The sequence below is a fragment of the Agelaius tricolor genome, unplaced genomic scaffold (genome assembly GCF_023055355.1).
Source record: "Agelaius tricolor isolate 1412-34295 unplaced genomic scaffold, bAgeTri1.0.p SCAF_56, whole genome shotgun sequence".
NCBI classification, from domain to species: domain Eukaryota; kingdom Metazoa; phylum Chordata; class Aves; order Passeriformes; family Icteridae; genus Agelaius; species Agelaius tricolor.
Genome location: NW_027269316.1, coordinates 1,414,572 through 1,435,196, shown reverse-complemented (window position 1 = coordinate 1,435,196; position 20,625 = coordinate 1,414,572). Strand labels below are relative to the sequence as shown.

The following is a 20,625-nucleotide window of genomic DNA, read 5'->3' as shown; positions in this document are numbered from 1 at the left end:
ATAATTCTGTTCTAAATGCAGATGTATCACTGGCCAGAGAGCTGGACGGGGCTAAGACCTCAACCAATCACATGTGTAATTGGAGCTCCCATAAAAGGAGCTGGAGGAATAAACTCCAGGCTGTTTGTCACATGGAGCTTTGGTGTGTGTGTGGTCCCTGTCTCTGACCTCCAACCCCACAAAACATCTGAATAATAAATGTAATAAAGAGCTGTGAGGAAGCATAACCAGGACAAGTGACCTGAACTGTGTTGTCATCTTATTGCAGGGGTTCCATACTGTTGTCTTCTTATCGCAAGTTTCATACCTTCTTTGTGTTTCTCATGGGCATCTCCACAGAGCACTGACTCTTTCTTCTTCACAAAGTAGCCAGCTGACTCCAGTTCCCTTCTCAACCAGCCACACCACTCTTTTATAGCACTTTTCTTCTCATTGGTTATAGCTGTGGCCTGTTAAAGTCAGGCCTGTTCCTAATCTTTGATAATTGGCCCAACTGCAACTCCTTAGGGGTAAGATTACTTTGTACGCTATCTTTATTTTCTTATATTCTATCCCCCTACAGAACTGGCCAAAGATATATTCTACACCATATGACATCATGCTCAGTATATAAACTGGGGGAGTGCTGGCTGAGAGTTGCTGATCGCTGCTCAGGGTCTGGCTGGGCATCAGTTAGCAGGTAGTGAGCAACTGCATTGTGCATCACTTGTTTTGTATATTCTTTCATAATTATTATTATTTTCCCTTCATTTTCTGTCATATTAAACTGGGTTTTTCTCAACCCACGAGTTTTTCCTTTTTTCTGATTCTCCCCCTTATCCTGAAATAGAGATTTTTGGAGTTCACTTGAATTGCAATATGAATTAAGCATTTAAAGTTTAGCCTGTAGAACTATGTGTTGAATTTTAACCTTTTTACTTAAGAAACCTCTGCCATGGTACAAAGGGCATAGGAAAATTTCTGAAGCTTCTTGCATAAAGAACAATACCAGAGAACACCAAGAGATACAAAAAGCCCAGATAAAAGAACTCCTCTGTCTCCAAGCTAATCAAGGCTGACAGACTACTCAGATAAGCACCAAGGGACCAAAAGTGCATGCACAAAGGAGAAAAGTTCAAAAGTTCAATCATGAGGAAGACCACAATCTTCAGCCTCAGACACCACCAGAGACCCCTGTGCGACCACCACAGCAAACAACACATGCCCAGAAGGGCGTAGATCTGATTACCATACAAGGCGAGAACAGGCAGGGCCAGGGGTTGAATATGCATGGCAAAGTTGTGCAATGTATTGCATATGGAATACCTTTGTGAATAAAGACATGGGACAGCCGGAGGCTCGGGGCACAAGTTTTCATGAGAGTTATCTCGCTTGTGCCGGGCACTGACATACATACTTACTTCATAACTATATCTGGTTGTGGAGTCTATTTATTCTGTGTATTGCTTCATTTCCACTTGGGATGTCTTCAGATAGAGGCCCACATTTTATAGGAGATGTGATGCAACAGCTGAGCAAAACCCTGGGTATAAAATGGGACTTACACACACCTTGGTGACCACAGTCTAGTGGGAAAGTGGAAAGGATGAATCAGACTTTGAAATGACAAATTAGTAAAATGGGCCAAAACCCCTCTTAAATGGCCACGGGCCCTTCCTCTGGCTCTTTTGTGAGTCAGAATTCAGCTGAGGTCAAAACCCAAAGTAAGTCCCTATGAATTGCTGTACAGATGGTACAGATGGCCGTATCAAACACTATCAATTCCAGGAGAAATTAATTTAAAGGGAGAAATGTATTTAAATCTATACTTGATTTCTTTAGGAAAAACTTGCTGGACTCTCGATTAATAACTCTGTTTGGATCAGTTGCTTTGGGTGCATTTGTTCATCTGTATCAACCTCGCGATTTTCTGTATGTAAAGACCTGGATCTCTGAGCCCTTGAAGAAAAAGTGGAAAGGACCTTTCCAAGTCCTCCTCCTAACCTACACTGCACTCAAGGTGTAAGGAATCAAACCCTGGGTTCATCTCACGCAGGTAAAACCAGGAACCACACATTAAACACAGCAGAAACAAGACTAACTAACACTGTGGAGTTTTTTAATATATATAAATTCTCTTGGTATAAGTATAGGATGTGATTTTCTAAGCGGATATTATTCATTGGATCTAGATGAAAATGATAAATAATTGCACATTTATAATAATAATAGAAACTATGTTGTTAATGTCTGGGAAGGTGTTGAAGGTTAGTTGTTTTCCTTTTTTTTTTTTCTTTCTCTCAGGGAATTTTTCTCCCATTTGTAGCCTAAGAGATGAAGAATGACGGTACTTAAAAGACAAATGATGTGGCCAGGATGGGGAGGAGGGGGGAAGGGATGCAGTTGCTGCAGTCCCATGTGAGCTCACTGTCTGGGGAGTTTCTCTTGGGAAGTGCAGAGATACCGCGGGGGGTGGGGGGGAGGGGTGTGTGCTAACCAAGACTTGGCTGGGGATTAGGGGCTGGGCTCAGCCCTCTCTCTCTCGGGGATCAGAGGGGAGGTGGTTGTTTTGGTGTTGGACTGCTGCGCCAGGGAGAATTTGCTGCAACTGCGGAGTTTTGTCCTTCACTGCTTCTTACCGTTGGTGAGGCTCTGCTTGCAAGAGCGGCCATTGAACTGGGACCTTTCAACACCCGACGTCCCTGGGAGGGACCCTCATCCCTGAGCTTGGGTGGCTCAGGGGAAACCTGGGACACCCCCCCTCCTCCAGAGGAAGCATCTCCTGGCTGCTTCTGGGAGCCTGGTTGCTGCTACCTTCACCAGGACATCACATAGGACAAGTGAGAGCCAGTGTTATAGATGAGTAATGTAATAGTTGGCTCTCACAATTAAAAGATAAATATTATGTAGATGTATAGTAATGTTATTTAATATGTCTCCCCATAGACCCCTTTTCCCTCCCCCTTGTAATAGCCTTAGTAGTCAGGGCATTTAGAGAAGGCTGGCTTGTTACCAGGAGGCGCAGCGTAACAACACCTGACCTCCAATCAAGATGTAAGAAAGTAATCTCCACCAATAAATGGCAGAGAAAGAGTTGACTTGATGGAAAACATGAAAGTTTGACAAGAAAGTTTCACAGATATGTATGCTTGGCAGAAAGCTCTCTGAATGTAGAACTGGAGAACAGAATAGAGGTGGAAGCAAGTTTTGATATAGAAGAAAAATAGATGTCTAAATTGAGAATTGCTGAGCTGGTCGTTACTGGACAACTAATAAAGCAAAGGTGCTCCAGATTGCAAGGCAAAATGTATTTTATTACCATCTGTATGGCAGTTGTCTTTTGTCAAATGGGCAGTTTTCCTCATCTCTCTCTGAGTGATCACAATCACTCCTACCTCGGGAGGGGACACCTGCTGATAATAGGCTATTGAATGTCACTGCATGACTGATAAGAACTATAGCATCCCATTGCGAGATGCTCCGCCCAGAGGGAGGAGCAAAGCGTTGCTACCCAGATATAATCCGGAGATTCTGGAATAAGTGCAGGGCTTCTCCACTGGATTTCCCAGAGGAACAGCAGCTGTGTCTTCTTCCACTGGATCTTCAGAGGAAGACTACACCCTTTTCTACAAGATCCTTGCTCCAACAGAACCACACCTGACACTCCAGGAGGACTGCAGCCACATTTCCAATTGGACTGCTACCAACACCCTGACCAACAGGGCGTCAGGTTGGGTTCTGACTCTGTCAGTGTTGTTCTAGTGTACTGCATTGTTTATTTTATCCTTTTATTTTCTTCCCTATTAAAGAACTGTTATTTCCCGCCCCCATCTTTTTTGCCTGAGAGCCCCTTAATTTAAAATTTATAGCAATTCGGAGGGGTGGGGAGAGTTTACATTCTCTATTTCAGAGGAGGCTCCTGCCTTCCTTAGCAGACTCCTGTCTTTCCAAACCAAGACAAAAGGTTGAGTTGGAAGGGGGTTTTATGACTAGAGCAAAGGATATGTTGACCACAAACAAAAAGATGTTTTTACCAAGCAGAAATATTTCTTAGGAAAAGCAGAAAGATACCATAGGCAAACAAACATGCCAATGTGGCAAGTAGAAAAATGGTCTAAGAATTTTCCATTGCAAGAAAACTGAAAAACAACTTTAAGCTTAAACTGTAACATACTAACTCATGTGATTGGATAGTAATTACCATAATATGGTAATGATTGTAGTTATGATAGACTATAGGTAATAGTAAAGGTATTGTATATGATGCTGATTGGTTGTTATGTGATAAGATGCTCAGCAAAGAAAAATATATAATGCATTGTAACCAAAACTAAAGCGTCTTCTGGCTTGCCCATAAGCTGTAGCTGGCAGCTGTAGGCGTGGCTCTGTTACCCACGACCTGAGACTGCTGTAACATCTTCTATACAATAAATAGCATTTTGAAGAGCCACCTGGAGTCCCACATCTCTCATCTCAGGCTCTTACATTGACTGACAAAACTTTAGGAGGGGCTAATGATATAAAAGGCAGGGCCTCCATTTTGTAGATGAGCACGTGGCTGATAGTCACGGGGGCTCTCAGCACTGTAATTTTTCCTTATTTAGTCCTTTTGTTGTATTTTTTTGTTAAAGTTTAATAAACCTTTGAAATTTTAAAAGTGAGCAATCGTTTCTCACAAATGGGGGCTCATTCCAGATAAAAACCTCATCTCTGTGGCTGTAGATTTTGAAAGAGAGGCATGCCCTGCTGCAAGTTTGGCAGCTCTGTCGAGTTCTCCTGTGACTATTGGTGATTGCAGGTACACACCCCAGGGACAGCAAAGGACTAAATAACAAAAGAGAGGGAAGAAAACTGCAGATCTAAAGGACTGTGAGTACTTGTGTGCGAGAGTCTGAGAGTATGCTTGAAGTGTGTGGGGTAGTTCTGGGAGTGTGCTGGGGGTAGATATGAAACTTAGAAGATCCTCATAACAATTTTTGGCCAGATTGTAATTCCATAATCCCGGTGTATAAAAGTCAGCTTCAGACAATACACGGGACCCATCTTGGTCTGTTGAAGCGTTGGGATATTGGACGGTTGGAAGAAAAAACGGTGGGACGCGTGGAAGAAGAAAGCAGGGACCCTGTGGCTGGCGGGATGGGTGTGATAGAGGGATATTAGACTTAAGGAGACTCAAGAGTGTGAAAAATGCTAATCACTTGTTTTTAAAATTTTAAAAAGTTTAATGATAATAAAATGGTTATAAAAATAGCAATATAATTAAAGTAATAATAATTTGGACAATTTGGATTAGGACAATATGAGACAATAGAAACCAAGAGTTACGGACCTCTGGGTACCTTTTTCTCGGCAAAATAAGCCCGAAAAAGGACACACATTAACAAAGAATTAACCCTTAAAAACAATAGCCTGTTGCATATTTATACATCTCATACATGATGCATAAATTCCATTAAAACATAGGATTCTGTCTGGTCATCATCAACTTCTTCCTCTTAATCCTGACCGGCATCATCATGGCTGAGCGAGGCGGGAAGAAGTTTGTTTCTCCGGATAATGGGGCAATAAATTCTCTTTCTCTGAAAGATTTAGGTGTCCTGTGGCTGCTATCTCGGTGCGAGTCCTTTCTTAGAGAACAAAAGAAGTATCCTACATAGCATAGTTTCTATTTTAACCTTATGTTATAACCTAAAACTATATTTAGCACACTACTTAAGAAAATTAATACAGCATAACTTTCTAACACAACACATATAATATTCATTTTAATATTTGCGAAAAGCCAATCATAAAATACGCATTTTTCACAAGAGCATCTGGAAACGTCAGGTTGAGGGTCGCCAGGTTTAGAGGGTTTTGAAGTGACGGAGAAAGTCGCCGTTCAGTGGAGACCACGCTCGTGTCAGTGCGAGGAGTCGCGGCAGCTTTCCCAGCCTTCCAGCGTTGAGGGGGGGGAGCGTGACTGCTCCATGTGGAGCAGCGGCACGCTCAATGCTCAGAACGGTGAGCTTCTGGTGCGCAGTCAGCGCGATAGCTTCCAGAGCTTACCAGCTGAGGCTTGAGAGGGGGTGTTGCCACTGGTAGCGGCGACTAAAAAACTGAGCGCAGGGGCGTCCTGTGCTGGCCCAGTGATGCGAGGTTTCCCGGGCAGGGGGAAAAGGAGGCAGGAGACCCGTAGCTGGCGAGAAACTGCTCATGCGCGCGTCTGCCCACAGTGACTCAGGGACGCCGAGCAGTCGAGACCAGCGGGCTGACCGAGTGGTAGGGTACCCAGTGGCGAGGGGCCGGCACCAGAGGGACCGCCACTTGGAGAAAACCAAGTGTGCGGGGTTTTCTGAGCGAGGACCACGGGGGAGGAGGCAGGCGGGGTTTCCCGACCCGCCGGCACAAAGGAAGCCGGGTGTGGGGCGATGTAGAGTGGCGCTCGCGGCCGCGCTTGGCGTAGTAAGTTTCCAGTGCGTGCTGACCCAATGAGGGTAGGGGGAGGCAGCGGAGGCCCGGTGCGCTGACCTAGATTACACATGGCGTCGCTGGAGGTTAGGGACCAGCCAGGCAGTGCGGGTGTCCCCGGACCGGGGTGTGGAGCTGCAGCGGCATCCCTATGGAACCCACCAGCGTAGAGCCATGAGACCGGGGCGCCACGCGAGGGGCGGCGTCCGGAGGGTCACGGGCAGTGGCGGGGGGGGGGGGCTGCCGGCGGCGAGTAGGGCGGCTCTCGCCGAGTCCAGGGGCACCCGGCGGGGCGGGCCTAGTTGCACGGGGTTTCTAGGCCAAGGGACCACGCGGGTCTACATTAGCGGTAGTGGGCCTGGGGCGCTTAGTGCGGTGACTTTCAGCGGTGCCGACCCGACTGAAGGTAACCGCGGCAGTCAGAAGCCCTGCATCCCAGAACCGCTGGTCCGCCGGTGCGGGGCTGCTGGCGGCGGGGGCCGCGCTTGTGGACCGGGAGGGGGGTTTGGACAGTGGGAGCCACGGATGACAGGGGCCACGGGCAGCAAGGGGCTGCCGCTGGGTGCGACTCAGGGCGTGCGGGGCGTGGTTTGCTCTCGCCACTGCCGGGGGGGTAAAGAGCTGTGAAAAATGCGTATTATACGATTGGCTCTTCGTAAATATTAAAAGGAATATTATATGTGTTATGTCAGAAAGTTATGCTGTATTAATTTTCTTAAGTAGTGTGTTAAATATAGTTTTAGGTTATGTGAAAAATGCCAGTCACTTGTTTTTAAAATTTTAAAAGTTTAATAGTAATAAAATGGTTATAAAATTAGTAATACAATTAGAGTAATAATAATTTGGACAATTTGAATTAGGACAATATGAGACAATAGAAACAGAGTTACGGACATCCGGGTACCTTTTTCTGGGCAGCACAAGCCCGAAAAAGGACACCCGTTAACAAAGGATTAACCCTTAAAAACAATAGCCTGTTGCATATTCATACACCTCATACACGATGCATAAATCCCATTCAAATACAGGATTCTGTCTGGTCATCGTCAACTTCTTCCTCTGAATCCTAACAGCGCCTTCTAGGCGGGAAGAAGTTAGTTTCTTCTGATAAGAGGGCAATAAATTCTTTTTCTCTGAAAGATTTTAGGTGTCCTGTGGCTGCTATCTCGCTGCAAGTCCTTTCTTTAAAAAAAAATTATCCTACATAGCATCATTTCTATTTTAACATTTCTTGTAACCTAAAACTATATTTAACACACTACTTAAGAGAATTAATACAGCATTACTTTCTAACACAACACATATAGTACTCATTTTAATATTTGCGAAAAGCCAATCATAAAATACGCATTTTTCACAGGTTATAACATAATGTTAAAATAGAAACTATGCTGTGTAAGATACTTTTTTTTAAAGAAAGGACTCACACCGAGATAACAGCCACAGGACACCTAAATCTTTCAAAGAAAGAATTTAGTGCGCTTTTATCGAGTTCTTCCCACCTCGCTCAGTTCTGAAGACGCTGTCAGGATTAAGAGAAAGAACTTGACACTGACCAGACAGAATCCTGTATTTGAATGGGATTTATGAATCGTGTATGAGGTGTATGAATATGCAACAGGCTATTGTTTTTAAGGGTTAATCCTCTGTTAACGGGTGTCCTTTTTCGGGCTTATTTTGCCCAGAAAGAGGTACCTGGACTGTCCATAACTCTTTGTTTTTATTGTCTCGTATTGTCCTAATCCCAATTGTTCAAATTTTTATTACTCTAATTATATTGCTATTTTTATAACCATTTTATTACTATTAAACTTTGTAAATGCTAAAAACAAGTGATTGGCATTTTTCACAGAGCTGTCTGTTGTGCAGAGGTCTTGTGGGCCCGCATGAGTGGCTTTCAGCAGTTGCTGTGCACTAGTAAACCGGGAGGCAGCAGAGAACCAGAACATGGCAGCGAGCAGGAGAGCCTACCCAGTAGTACAAAAGTCCCTGAATTGCAAGCGGGTTGGTTTTTTTTTTGGTTTTGCTTTTCGGGAAGAAATAAAGGGTTTTTTTCCTTTCCTTTCTTCCTCTTTCTTCACTTGTTTGCTTTCTTTCTCCTTCTAGCTAATTAGGAAAGCGAGCCTTACTGAAAGGACCTGTAGTTTGCTAATTAAAAGTCCCCAAAAGGAGAAAGAGGATCCTCTCCCCTCTTCTCTTGTCCTCTGGGCTGCTAAACCTCTAGGATTTTCTTTTTCCTTAATCTTTAGGCTTTCATCTGGTAGTTGCCAAACACATTAAGAAAGAGTGTACGAGCCTAAATGAGAGATGTGGGACTCCAGGCGGCTCTCCAAAATGCAGTTTATTCCATCCAAGACATTACAGCAGTCCAGGGTCATGGGCGACAGAGCCTGTGCCTACAGCTGTCAGCTCCAGCTGCAGGCAGGCCTGGAGACCCTTTGGTTTTGGTTACAATGCATTATATACTTTTCTTTGCTTATCATCTTAATACACTAGAACCAATCTATACCTTAACTATTATCTATAGCCTATCATAACTACTATAATTACCACATTCAGGTTACTATTCTCTAATCACTAAAAGTTAGTACATTACAGTTTAAGCTAGAAGTTGTTATTCAGTTTTTTTGCAGTGGAAAGTTCTGAGACCTTTTTTCTACTTGCAACTTTGCTGACTTGTTTGCCTGTGCTATCTTTCTGCTTGGTAAAAACATCTTCTTTTTTGAGGTGGGTTTATCCTTTGCTCTAAGTCATAAAACACCCTTCTAACTAACATACCCTTTGCCTTCTTGGTTATCCAGTAAGACTGGCTCAGCAATTCTTTTCTTCTATATCAAAACTTGCTTCCATCTCTATTCCTTCATCAGACTTTACATTTAAAAATCTTTCTGCTAAGCATACATATCTGTGAGACTTTCTTGTCAAAACTTTCATCCTTCCCAACAAAAGAGTGCACTGACAGGTGAGTTTTAGAAACTAGAGTGTGCCTGTCGTTTCCTGCCATAGTTTAAACCCCTGTTGCCTTTCAGGCACTGACCACCTTATGGTTGGGGCTGCTGGGGAGCACTACACAAGCTCTTTAAGTTAGATAAGCATTGAGAGAGTATAAAACGGTAGTTTTCTCTTTGTGCCTGCCTTCCCATTATTCCAAACTGGTGCAGCCCTATTTCTGTGGGGCAGGGGGAGTGTGAAATGCCCAAAACCAGACTGCCTGCCCTGCTTTACTCCCTGTGTCCAGCTCTGTGCCCATGTCTGGTGATTTCCTCTCTTGATCAGCTCCTAAGAGTTTTTCTTCAGCTGAGGGCTGTGTCCTGAAAGCTTCACTCTGCTTTTCCTTCCAGGCTCTCCTCCCACAGCCAGGAACCAACACTCTAAGAGTAGCAGAGCTTCAGGGGGTCATGGCATGAAACTGTGAGATGGACACAATTTCAGATCTGTATCTGCATCTAGGACATGTCATGCCAGGCATTTGCTGTGTAGTCTCCTGCTGCCTCCTGCTCCAGTGGCTGCAGGCAAGTCTTACCTTGTGTGTAATTAATTAGTCAGCACTTGTGGCAGAGTGAGAAGGAAAGTCAAGGAGCTGCCAGCACGTGGATGTACTTCCTCCTTCTGGCAGAAATGCTCAAGGAAGAGGAGAAAGAAATGGGAGATTTTCCTGGTTTGTGTCTCACTGCAGATTTGCAGAGTCCTAGTGCAGTGACATTTTCCCTTTGTTTGTAGCTTCCCCTGTTTTAGAGTTGAGGGTGTAGCTGGCTCCTGGCAGACCCTTTTTGTAGTTTGTAGCCCCCTCTCCCCTGTGGTTTGATGCCTTCTTCATCACTCATCTGTTGTGTTCTTTTCCTTCCCTGAAGCTTTTCCTGCTTCCCTACCACATTGCCAAGTGTTGGAAAGAGCAAGAACAGCCTCCAACAAAACCCTGTACCACTAATGAACACTGGCAAAGTACTACCTCTCTTTCAGGTTAAGAGAAGACCTCAAGTGTCAAAGGCTTAGATGCATGACACAGATACCTTTCCCTCCTTAAGTCAGAGATGACAGGCCTGTCTGTTCCAACCCCAAAGGCACAGAAGGCACTCTTTAAACTGTACCACAACGTCCCACCCACACTCCCCTCTACTATCCCTATCCTCACCATGACATGAGAGACCCACAGGGGTATCAGGGCCAGGAGAGCTCTGAAAGAGTGCTGTACATGTGTGAACCAGTGCGCACAGCTCTGTGCTTGTGAGTATGCACAAGTTCTGCAAGTGTGAACATAGTTCTGTGTGAGACGTATATATATTACTATGTATAGCACTGCACACGTTGGTGTGCTCAAACTCTATGTACAAGCAAGTCTTGTGCTTGTAGGCACATGTGCATCAGTAGAGACTACATAAGTGAGTGTCTGTATAACACGTGTGCTGATGTAGCAAGTTGAGTGTACACAAGTGTGTGCTGCTAACAAGTACCATAGTACACAAGAGCTCTGTACAGGTGAGCAGGTACATGTGTGTATGTGCACTAGCTCTGCACATTTTCCTGTGTACACACATGGGTTGGGCCCACCCAGAGACATAGCTCTAGATACATGGCTCTGTCCATCCAACTGTTGGCCCACCTAGAAAAACAGATGTGTGTGTATATATGTATGTGTGTGTGTCACTACCTAGCTCTTTGTATACACCCTGTTCTTATAAGGAAAATAATTTGCCTTTATGTATAAGTTTGCCAAAAGTTTATGTAAAGTTGTATACAGTGATTTCCATCAAATTTAATAATGTTTAAGTTTCCATTAAATCTCTATAAACAAGAGTATCTACAATCGCTGTGACCCACTGCTATTCTAACCCACGTTCCCTAGAAACTACAACCATCAAAACAAGATGCTAAGCTGTTGTGTTGTGTTGGTATGTTCTGTTCCCCCATGTTTTTTAATGGTTCTGCCCTGGTTCTCCCTCCCCTCCCTGTACTTGTCAGTTACTCTGGTTCCTCCCTGGTCTCCCTGGAGATCGGTGTATCTTTTTCTAAACCCCTCCCCGGTGCCCTGCCACGGGCTCCTCCCCTGTATCCCTCTCCCTTTATAAGTTGCTTTAGCTCCTCCCTCTCCCTCTTCTGTTGCTGGCTTCCCTGGGAGCTACAATAAACCTGGACTTGCCCCAACCAGAGAGCGCTCTCTTATTTCCTGCCAGTTGTCGCCAGAGGCGGCCTCATCCTCCTGCAAGGAAGCATCACTGCTAGAACGCAGGGTGCTCTCCTTAGGCGCAGTCCCAGAAACCGAGAGTGGGACAGTGCCCCCCAAGCTGCAAGCGGTGCTGGCCAGCTTGCTGGGACACTCGAGAAGGCTGTCCCTTCTTCTCTCTCGCCGTGCTGCTTCAGTTCCTGGTGCCCAACGTGGGGCCTGAGGCCATCGCCAGACCCCGCGGACGAGACTTTTAGTCTCCTTGGCCGCCAGACTACCCCTGTGGGAGCAGACCCCTTTCTGGAGGGTGGCGCTCCAGGGGACCGGGAACGGCAGCTCCTTTCACCCGAGGATTCGTTCCTATGGCAGGAACCACCGCTTCCGTATTTTCTTTGGTCCCCACCGGGTTTGTAAGTATCTCTCTGTTTCGCCCTGCCTTTTTAACCCTTTTTGTCCCCCTTGCATCGTGGGTGGTGCTAAGGGCTTTCTCCTCATGGCTGCGCAGCCCTCTCTTTCTGACAGGGGCCGGTGGGGGGCTCTTTCTTATTTTCTTTAAGTGTTTTTCCGCAACGGTGGGTGGGTTGAGTCGCCCCGTTTAAAATCTTAACCATGGGTGCACGATTTTTGGCGACTCAAAAGAGAGCCTATCACCAAGTTGTGAGTATCTTTGCGGGGGGGGGTGTTGAAGTTCGCAAAAAAAAGTTAAGGCGTTTGGTTAGGTGGCTGTTTTCCCAATTTCCTGATATTACCCCTGATGAAATTTACAACCCAGGTTTCTGGGACATTGTCCATAAAAATTTGCAGGATTCTATAAGATCGGGGGAGTCTTCTTTGACTAAGATTGCCTATTGGGCATCACAAATTAGATCATTGTTAAAATCAAATTCAAAATTGGGAAAACAGTCACCGTTCCCCAGTTCTCCCTGTTCCCCCATTCCCAGCCCCTTTCCCTCCCCTGCTTGCCCCAAGTCTGGAATTTTGAGAGGAGCAGCTCGCTCCAGCAAGGCGCAGGGTGTCCACCATTCCCCTGGCTCCTCTCAAAGCTCCAAATCCCCTTGCCTTAGGAGTCCTGGCCAGACTCTTGGGGATCCCTTTCCTTCTCCCTCTATCCTGGTTTGCAAATCCCCTGTTAGAAAACCCTCCGTTAGGTTTTGTCTCCCTCCACAAGATGGCTCCCATGGAGCTCAAGGTGGAGGGAGCCACATGGCTTCTCCTGCCCTTTTTCCTTCTTCTCCCCACAATCCTTTCAGGTCCCAGAGAAACCCCTTCCTGTCCCCTGACTCCTCCCAACTTCCCTCTGCCCCCCTCCCTCGTCAGTCCCTCCCATTTCTCCTCCCTCTTATGAAGCACCACCCTCTGACTCCCCCCTTGGGGCGGGGACCATAACATCTGGTATCCCTGCCCAGTCCTCCGCCCAGTCCTCCGGCCACTCCCCTCTCAGTTCCGGTTCCCACGCCCCTCCTTCTGGTTCCCACTGTCCCAGTTCCGGTTCCCACGCTTCAGGGCCCGGAAGGAGGGGGGTGGAGACCCAGAACCCAGAGCCAGTTTCCATCCCTACCGCGGCTCCGGTCACATACCACCCTGAGAGGGAGGGAAGACCCCAGGCCCAGTGGACCCCTTTCCCCCACCACCTTATTAAAGAACTATGCAAGGCCCAGAAGGACTTCTCCCGGGAGAGTGATTACTTCTGGGGGATCCTGAGGGCCACGTTGACGGAGTCGGAGGTTACCCCCTCCGATCTGCGGCGCCTTTTTTCATGCCTCCTTAACCCCACCAAATTTGTTATGTGGGAGGAGGCATGGAGAAAGGAGGTGGTGGGGCTCCTACCCTCCCTCTGGGACAATCCCCACCTGGGGGTTGACCTAGACGGAGAGATTGTTTCCATAGACCATTTGTGTGGGATGGGGAACCAGGCCGACGGACATTCTCAGGCCAGGTTCCTTCTCCCGGAGGTACTGAGAGAGAGTGCGAAGGCTGCTGAGAAGGCGTTTTTGAGGTTGAGGTCAGCTGCACCCCTTGTCCCTTATTCTAAGATTTTTCAGCACGCCGATGAATCGTTTGTGTCCTTTGTCAAGCGCCTTTGCAAGGCCATTGATCTGCAGGTGCAGAGTGAGGGGGCCAGAGTGGAACTTCTTAAGGAGGTAGCTTTTCCTAACGCTAACGCTGCCTGCAAAGCGGCCATTTTTAGTTTGCCTCTGGACCCTCCTCCAACTCTGCAGCGCATGTTAGAGGTGTGTGTGCACAAGGTCTCGCTAACACCTGGAGACAATGACTCCAAGAACTGGCCACCACCTCGACGGGTTGCTGCTGCAGAGACTGCTGACACCATCATGGACGTTGCACCTGTGAATCCAGCCCTGCCTCCGGTTGACCAACCCCCACGCTCCAACACCACTGGACCGGCCTAACGGAGAACTTCCCCGTGCCACCTCTGCGGGAAGCTGGGGCACTGGATGCCTGACTGCCCACTGAGATCTCAGATTTTAGAATTTAAAAAGGGGCAACGGCTCCGGGGGGATTCACAGACAAAAAACTAGGTTCCAAGTGCAGACCCCCCCCGCGTGATGATAAAAATAAGGCGGGCCCCATAACATCTTACAGGGAGGGGGAAGAGGAAGAACACCAACCAGCAGGCCTGCCTGTGTCCACAACCGGATTTGACTCTAGTACACCTAACTTGACATGCCTAGATTGTGTCCGACCTCAACCTATCCTTACCACTCTTTCTAAAACTCCACCTTTCAGGTTGCAGCTGACTGAGCCGCTCCATCTTCGGAACTCAAATTTCCATCTGGTGACCGTGTGCCGGGAGCGCCCAGGTAACTGGGAACAAATCGGACGTTGTAAGTATGTTGTCGTCGGTGACACAAAATTTACACCTCCTGAGGTAAATATCGTCCCAGGTCTCTTAACATCTGACCTGGGGCAGTTCTCCATGGGGCTGTACTGTGTCCGCCCTCCCCTCTTTCTCCCCAAAGGCCAGGTGGTGGCGCAGGCCATCCCGGTGCCCGAATTAGGCTTGAGCTCAGAGCTACCTTCCACATCACATAGATTTCTATCCCACAGTGGCCTGGGCTCAGGTGCTGGGGAGGGACAAACCCAGAATTACCTGTCAACTTTCAAGGGGGGGAGACCAAAAATTGCTTAAAGGTCTGTTGGACACAGGGGCAGATGTGACGGTCGTTCCCTCTCGGGAATGGCTGTCACAGTGGGAATTGCAGGACATGGCTGGTCACGTGCGAGGTGTCGGGGGCTTACAATTGGCTAAGCAATTGAAGAGCGTTGTGAAAATTAAGGGGCCGGATGGGCAATTGGCGTCTGTACGCCCATTCGTGTTGGATTATACGGAACCCCTGTGGGGGAGAGACCTCCTTGCCCAGTGGGGAGCCAGAATTGACCTTCCAGTGGCTCCCCAGGTTTTTCAGGCAGCGGTCACTGAGGAGCGCTCTTACCCAGAAACTGAATTGGAAATCAGATGAACCAGTATGGGTAGAACAGTGGCCGCTCAACAAACAAAAATTGAAGGCGCTCAATGAGCTCATCCAGGAGCAGTTACTTAAAGGAAACCTGGTGGAGTCCATGTCACCTTGGAACGCCCCAGTGTTTGTCATCACAAAACCTAATAAGGATAAGTGGCGGCTCCTTCACGACCTCCGCAAAATCAACATTATCAAAGATATGGGTCCTCTCCAACCAGGGATGCCGTCCCCAACAATGCTCCCACAAAATTGGAATTTGGCCGTTGTAGATATAAAGGATTGCTTTTTTCAAATTCCCCTACACCCTGACGACACCCCACAGTTTTTCCTTCTCGGTTCCCTCCATCAACCGTGGAGCCCCAAGGAAACACTACCATTGGCGTGTTCTTCCACAGAGAATGAAGAACAGCCCTGTTATCTGCCAGTGGTATGTGGCTTCCTTGCTGTCCCCAGTTCGTACAGCCGTGGAAGACACAATTATATACCATTATATGGACGATATTCTCATTTGTGCTCCGACAGACGACATGCTTACCCACGCACTTGACCTGACAATCGATGCATTGGTTGTTGCAGGGTTCGAGCTCCAACAAGACAAGATTCAGCGGATGCCACCCTGGAAGTACCTGGGCTTGGAGATTACCAGGCGAACCATTGTTCCGCAAAAATTGGCTTTGAAAACTAATGTTAAGACCTTGGCAGATGTCCTACCAGCTGTGTGGGTCTTTGAATTGGGTAAGGCCTTGGCTAGGAATTCCAACCAACGACCTAGCCCCTCTTTTCAATTTATTGAAAGGGGGAGAGGAGCTCAGTTTTCCTAGGTCGCTTACCCGAGAGGCACAGACAGCACTGGAGAAAATCCAAGAGTCCATATCAGCCAGGCAGGCTCACAGATATCAACCGGGCCTGCCGTTTAAGTTCATCGTTTTGGGAAAACTGCCACACCTCCACAGTATGATCTTTCAATGGGACAAGTCACCAAAGGGCAAGGACCAAGGCTCGAGAGACCCTCTCTTGATTATAGAGTGGGTTTTTCTCAGTGACCATTGATTGGTCCAAGAGAATGACGCAGCCACAGGAGCTGGTGGCAGAACTGATCCGCAAGGCAAGATCGCGGATCAGGGAGCTTGCAGGCTGTGATTTTGACTGCATTCACATTCCTATTCAATTACGATCAGGCCAATTCAAAAAGAAAACCTTTGATGAACTGCTTGAGGAAAAGGAAATGTTACAATTTGCACTGGACAGCTACACCGGCCAAATTGCTGTTGATCGGCCGGCCCACAAATTATTTAATCAGGATGTCCAATTCTCATTATCATTAAAAAGGGTTCAGAGCCAAACCCCTTTGAAGGCACTGACTGTTTTCACTGACGTGTCTGGAACATCCCACAAGTCTGTGATGACTTGGAAGGATCTTCAAACTCAGTGGTGGGAGGCTGATGTTGCTAAGGTGGAGGGTTCTCCACAGGTAGCTGAGTTGGACGCAGTCATCAGAGCTTTCAAGAGGTTCTCCGAACCATTCAATTTGGTTACAGATTCGTCATATGTTGCAGGTGTAGTGTCCAGGGCGGAAAATGCAGTTCTTCAAGAGGTGTCCAACATCCCCTTGTTTAACTTGCTCTCAAAATTGGTTACATTAGTCTCCCACTGAGAGCAACCCTTCTTTGTGATGCATGTCAGATCACACACCGACCTGCCGGGGTTCATTGCAGAGGGCAATCGGAGAGCTGATGCCCTTGCTGCTCCAGTCCAGATGGCCCCACTCCCAGATGTGTTCAGCCAAACAAAGATTAGCCACCAGCTATTCCATCAGAACGCCCCTGGCCTTGTTCGTCAATTTCAACTTACTCGAGAACAGGCCAAGGCGATTGTGGCTACATGCCCACAATGTCAAGCTCACCAGCTTCCGTTCCTCAGCTCTGGCACCAACCCCAGAGGGTTGTCAAGTTGTGAGGTGTGGCAGATGGATGTGACTCACGTTCCATCCTTTGGCTGGTTGAGTTTTGTTCATGTCTCTGTGGATACTTTCTTTGGTGCAGTCTATGCTTCTGCCCACACAGGGGAAAAGGCAGCTGATGTCGAAAAACACCTGGTTCAGGCTTTCGCTGTCCTGGGCATCCCCAAGGTCATCAAAACTGACAATGGCCCAGCGTATAAATCCAGGGAGCTCAGGAGCTTCCTGCAGCAATGGGGAATAGAGCACAAGATCGGCATCCCCTATTCCCCGACAGGCCAAGCCGTGGTTGAGAGGACCCACCAGAGCCTGAAGAGAGTATTAGAACAGCAGCGTACGGCAGTGAAGGTGGAGTCCCCTCACGTCCGGTTGTCCAAAGCACTCTTTACAATCAATTTTTTAAATTGTTCATTCGACAACCTGAACCCTCCCATCACACAGCACTTTGGTCACCACGAGCAGCTGTGCCTGAAAGCCAGGCGTCTGGTTCTGGTTAAGGATCCAGAGACCTGGAAGACAGAGGGGCCATTTGACCTGGTTACCTGAGGGAGGGGATACGCTTGCGTGTCTACTCCCTCGGGTCTGAAATGGGTACCAAGTGGGTCAGGCCCTTCCTTCCCAAGCGAGCAGAAAAGGTCGGAGTTGTGGCACAGGTTGAGGAGGCCTGTTGGAGGAGGAGGCGCAAACCTTTTATGTTAGACCTTGACCTCCCTTAAGGGCAGAACTGAAGTTTAAGTTTGTTTACTTAACTTTATCTTTTTATTGTTTTAGTGACCCCAACCGAATGGCTCCTTCTGCAACCAGGGTCATCCTGCTGTCAGCAACCCTCTGGTCCCTCACTCCACCTTTGGACCATTGGATCGTCCCTCAGCCCAAGGCCAATGTCTGGCAGACACTCTCACGAGTCCTCGGCCAGGAACATATATGCCTCAACACCGTGTCAGCAGAGGACCCAACATCATCGTGCCTTGTGGGGGATCCCTCTCCCTCCCAATGAGCTACCTTCCCCCTTTAATACCTCTCTTTCTGCCCTCATGCCCAAAAAGATTGACTCTCCCATTGATCCTAAAGGTGCCTGGAGGGACGGGATCAAAGGGCTGGCCCCTTTAGATTCCGAACCCCTCAAATTTGATTTGCTCGGCTCCGCCAATGCCTCCTTTTGCTTCCAATTTGTGTTCTCCCCAGTCCCTGGAGACAAGCGGTTCGAATCAGTGCGGCAATTTAAAAGAGAATACACTGCCAGCCAATGGTGCTCGATAGTCGCACAAATATATACTCCATCCACCTTTGGTGGCAAGCCGCTGTCTCTACCCCGGGCTATTTTCTTAATTTGCGGAGACCGAGTGTGGGCAGGCATCCCCTCTCGCCTTATCGGAGGCCCTTGTACTTTGGGACGGCTGACGCTGTTTACGCCCAACATAACCCAAATTAATAATTGGAAAGCAAAAAATGTCACACTGAATTCGGCCCGCTCTAAAAGAGATCTTAAAGATCTCGACCCAGAGTGTGACTCCGAAATTATTCATTGGTCCAAGCCAAAAGGGATTGCGATCACCATGTTTTTGCCCTGGGTATCCGCAGCCAAAGCTCTAGGCGAATTGGCCCACCTAGAGTGTTGGGTGGCTAAACAAGCCAACTTTACATCAGCCGTGTTATCGGACCTCTTATCAGACGAGGCGATAACAAGGAAGGCGACACTCCAAAACAGAGCAGGCATTGATTTTCTTCTTCTGCTCCACAATCATCAATGCGAGGAGTTCAAGGGCCTCTGCTGCCTCAATCTATCATCAAAGGCCGAGGACGCAAGAAGTTCCATCAATAAGATGCGAGAGCTAATCCACGACATCAAAAAGGAGACGTCAGACTGGCTGGGGGACATTTTCAGTGGATGGGGCCTTTCTGGCTGGGTAGGGTCGATTCTAAAGAATGTGCTTTTGGTTCTTTTGATTTTAGTTGTCGTATTGATTGCTTTTTCGATTATTTGGTGTCTGATTAAGAGACTGCTAATCAAGTTGACACACACACCGAGCATCAACCAGGTGGTGAGCTCAGATGATGGACAGTCAGATGATGTGCCTGCCGCAGAGGAAGATCAATGGACCTCAGCCCCTGTGAGCCACCCCTGGTTCGGTGAACTTTATCCAGACTCAGAATATGACAATCAAATTCAGTTCACTTTGGTTTAGGCTTTCCATTGTTCTTCTTTTTATTTTTAAACAAAAAAGGGGGAGATGTTGTGTTGTGTTGGTATGTTCTGTTCCCCCATGTTTTGTAATGGTTCTGCCCTGGTTCTCCCTCCCCTCCCTGTACTTGTCAGTTACTCTGGTTCCTCCCTGGTCTCCCTGGAGATCGATGTATCTTTTTCTAAACCCCTCCCCGGTGCCCTGCCAGTCACTCTCTGCCACCAGCTTTTTCTCTGGAAACTTCTGTCTAGGGCACGGAGTGATTGGTTCAGGGGCCGGGGCCCCTCCTCCAAGTTGTTGTTATTGGTGTTTTCCTTATGTCAATTTTCTGTACCCCACTCCCCCCTGCACTCCTATTCACCCGAAAACGGGCTCCTCCCCTGTATCCCTCTCCCTTTATAAGTTGCTTTAGCTCTTCCCTTGCCCTCTTCTGTTGCTGGCTTCCCTGGGAGCTACAATAAACCTGGACTTGCCCCAACTGGAGAGCGCTCTCTTATTTCCTGCCAGTTGTAGCCAGAGGCGGCCTCGTCCTCCTGCAAGGAAGCATCACTGCTAGAACGCAGGGTGCTCTCCTTAGGCGCAGTCCCAGAAACCGAGAGTGGGACAGTGCCCCTCAAGCTGCAAGCGGTGCTGGCCAGCTTGCCGGGACGCTCGAGAAGGCTGTCCCTTCTTCTCTCTCGCCGCGCTGCTTCACTAAGCTAGGTACTAAATCTCTCTGTGATTGTAATACTTCATAGGCCACTCAGTTCCCTTGTGTCAAATATATAAGACAGTGCTATGTACTTTAGTTTAACCCCTCAGTGGAGAGGTCCCTTTCAGGTACTACTAACCACTGAATTGACTGTATGAACTGCAGAGCAAAAGTAGACTCATGTTGAGAGAATTAGAAGCCCAGTGAAAGAACCCAAAGAATAGACTGTAACATCCAGACCGAATAAGACATACCCAAAGAAACTCGAAGATGTCCAAAAGTAAAGTTGAGCTTACACCAGCTAGATTGAAGATTGTTTTAACTAACACTTCAGGTAGGGAGTTTGAACGGTATAATTTAATAATGTAATTGTCCTATTTTAATAGATAAGAATTACAAGCATCTGTTGAGGGGAAGTACATAGGAAACTGTAAGAGGTATTGGTCTGGTTTCCTTAAGAACCAACAAGTAGAGTAAAACAAGAAATAGAGGGCAAGACTGGGTTTGCCCCTGTGTTCGCCACCGAGAAGATTATAGCCCTGCTGTGGGCAGCAATCCTGTAGGCATGGTAAGGTGGGAACATGAAAGCCATAGCAGACCTCTATCATTCCTCAATTGTCTCTTAATACAACAGAGACTGAAAGACAAGACCGAGTTGGCCTCTATACTCACCACTAAGATACACCTACTATGAGTAACAACCCCATAGACACAGTAAATGAGAG

At 47.5% G+C, this 20,625-nt stretch overlaps 1 long non-coding RNA gene across 2 annotated transcripts; it reads left to right on the top strand.

Moving 5' to 3' along the window:
• Positions 1-8,652: 8,652 nt before the first annotated feature.
• Positions 8,653-19,688, top strand: LOC139604867 (uncharacterized). 2 transcript variants are annotated; one of them, XR_011684130.1, is made up of 3 exons: positions 8,653-12,000; positions 14,336-14,409; positions 17,798-19,688. It is a non-coding gene; the product is annotated as an uncharacterized lncRNA (long non-coding RNA). The 2 variants fall into 2 exon arrangements; XR_011684129.1 differs by having other exon boundaries at positions 14,336-14,433.
• The last annotated feature ends 937 nt before the right edge of the window (positions 19,689-20,625 follow it).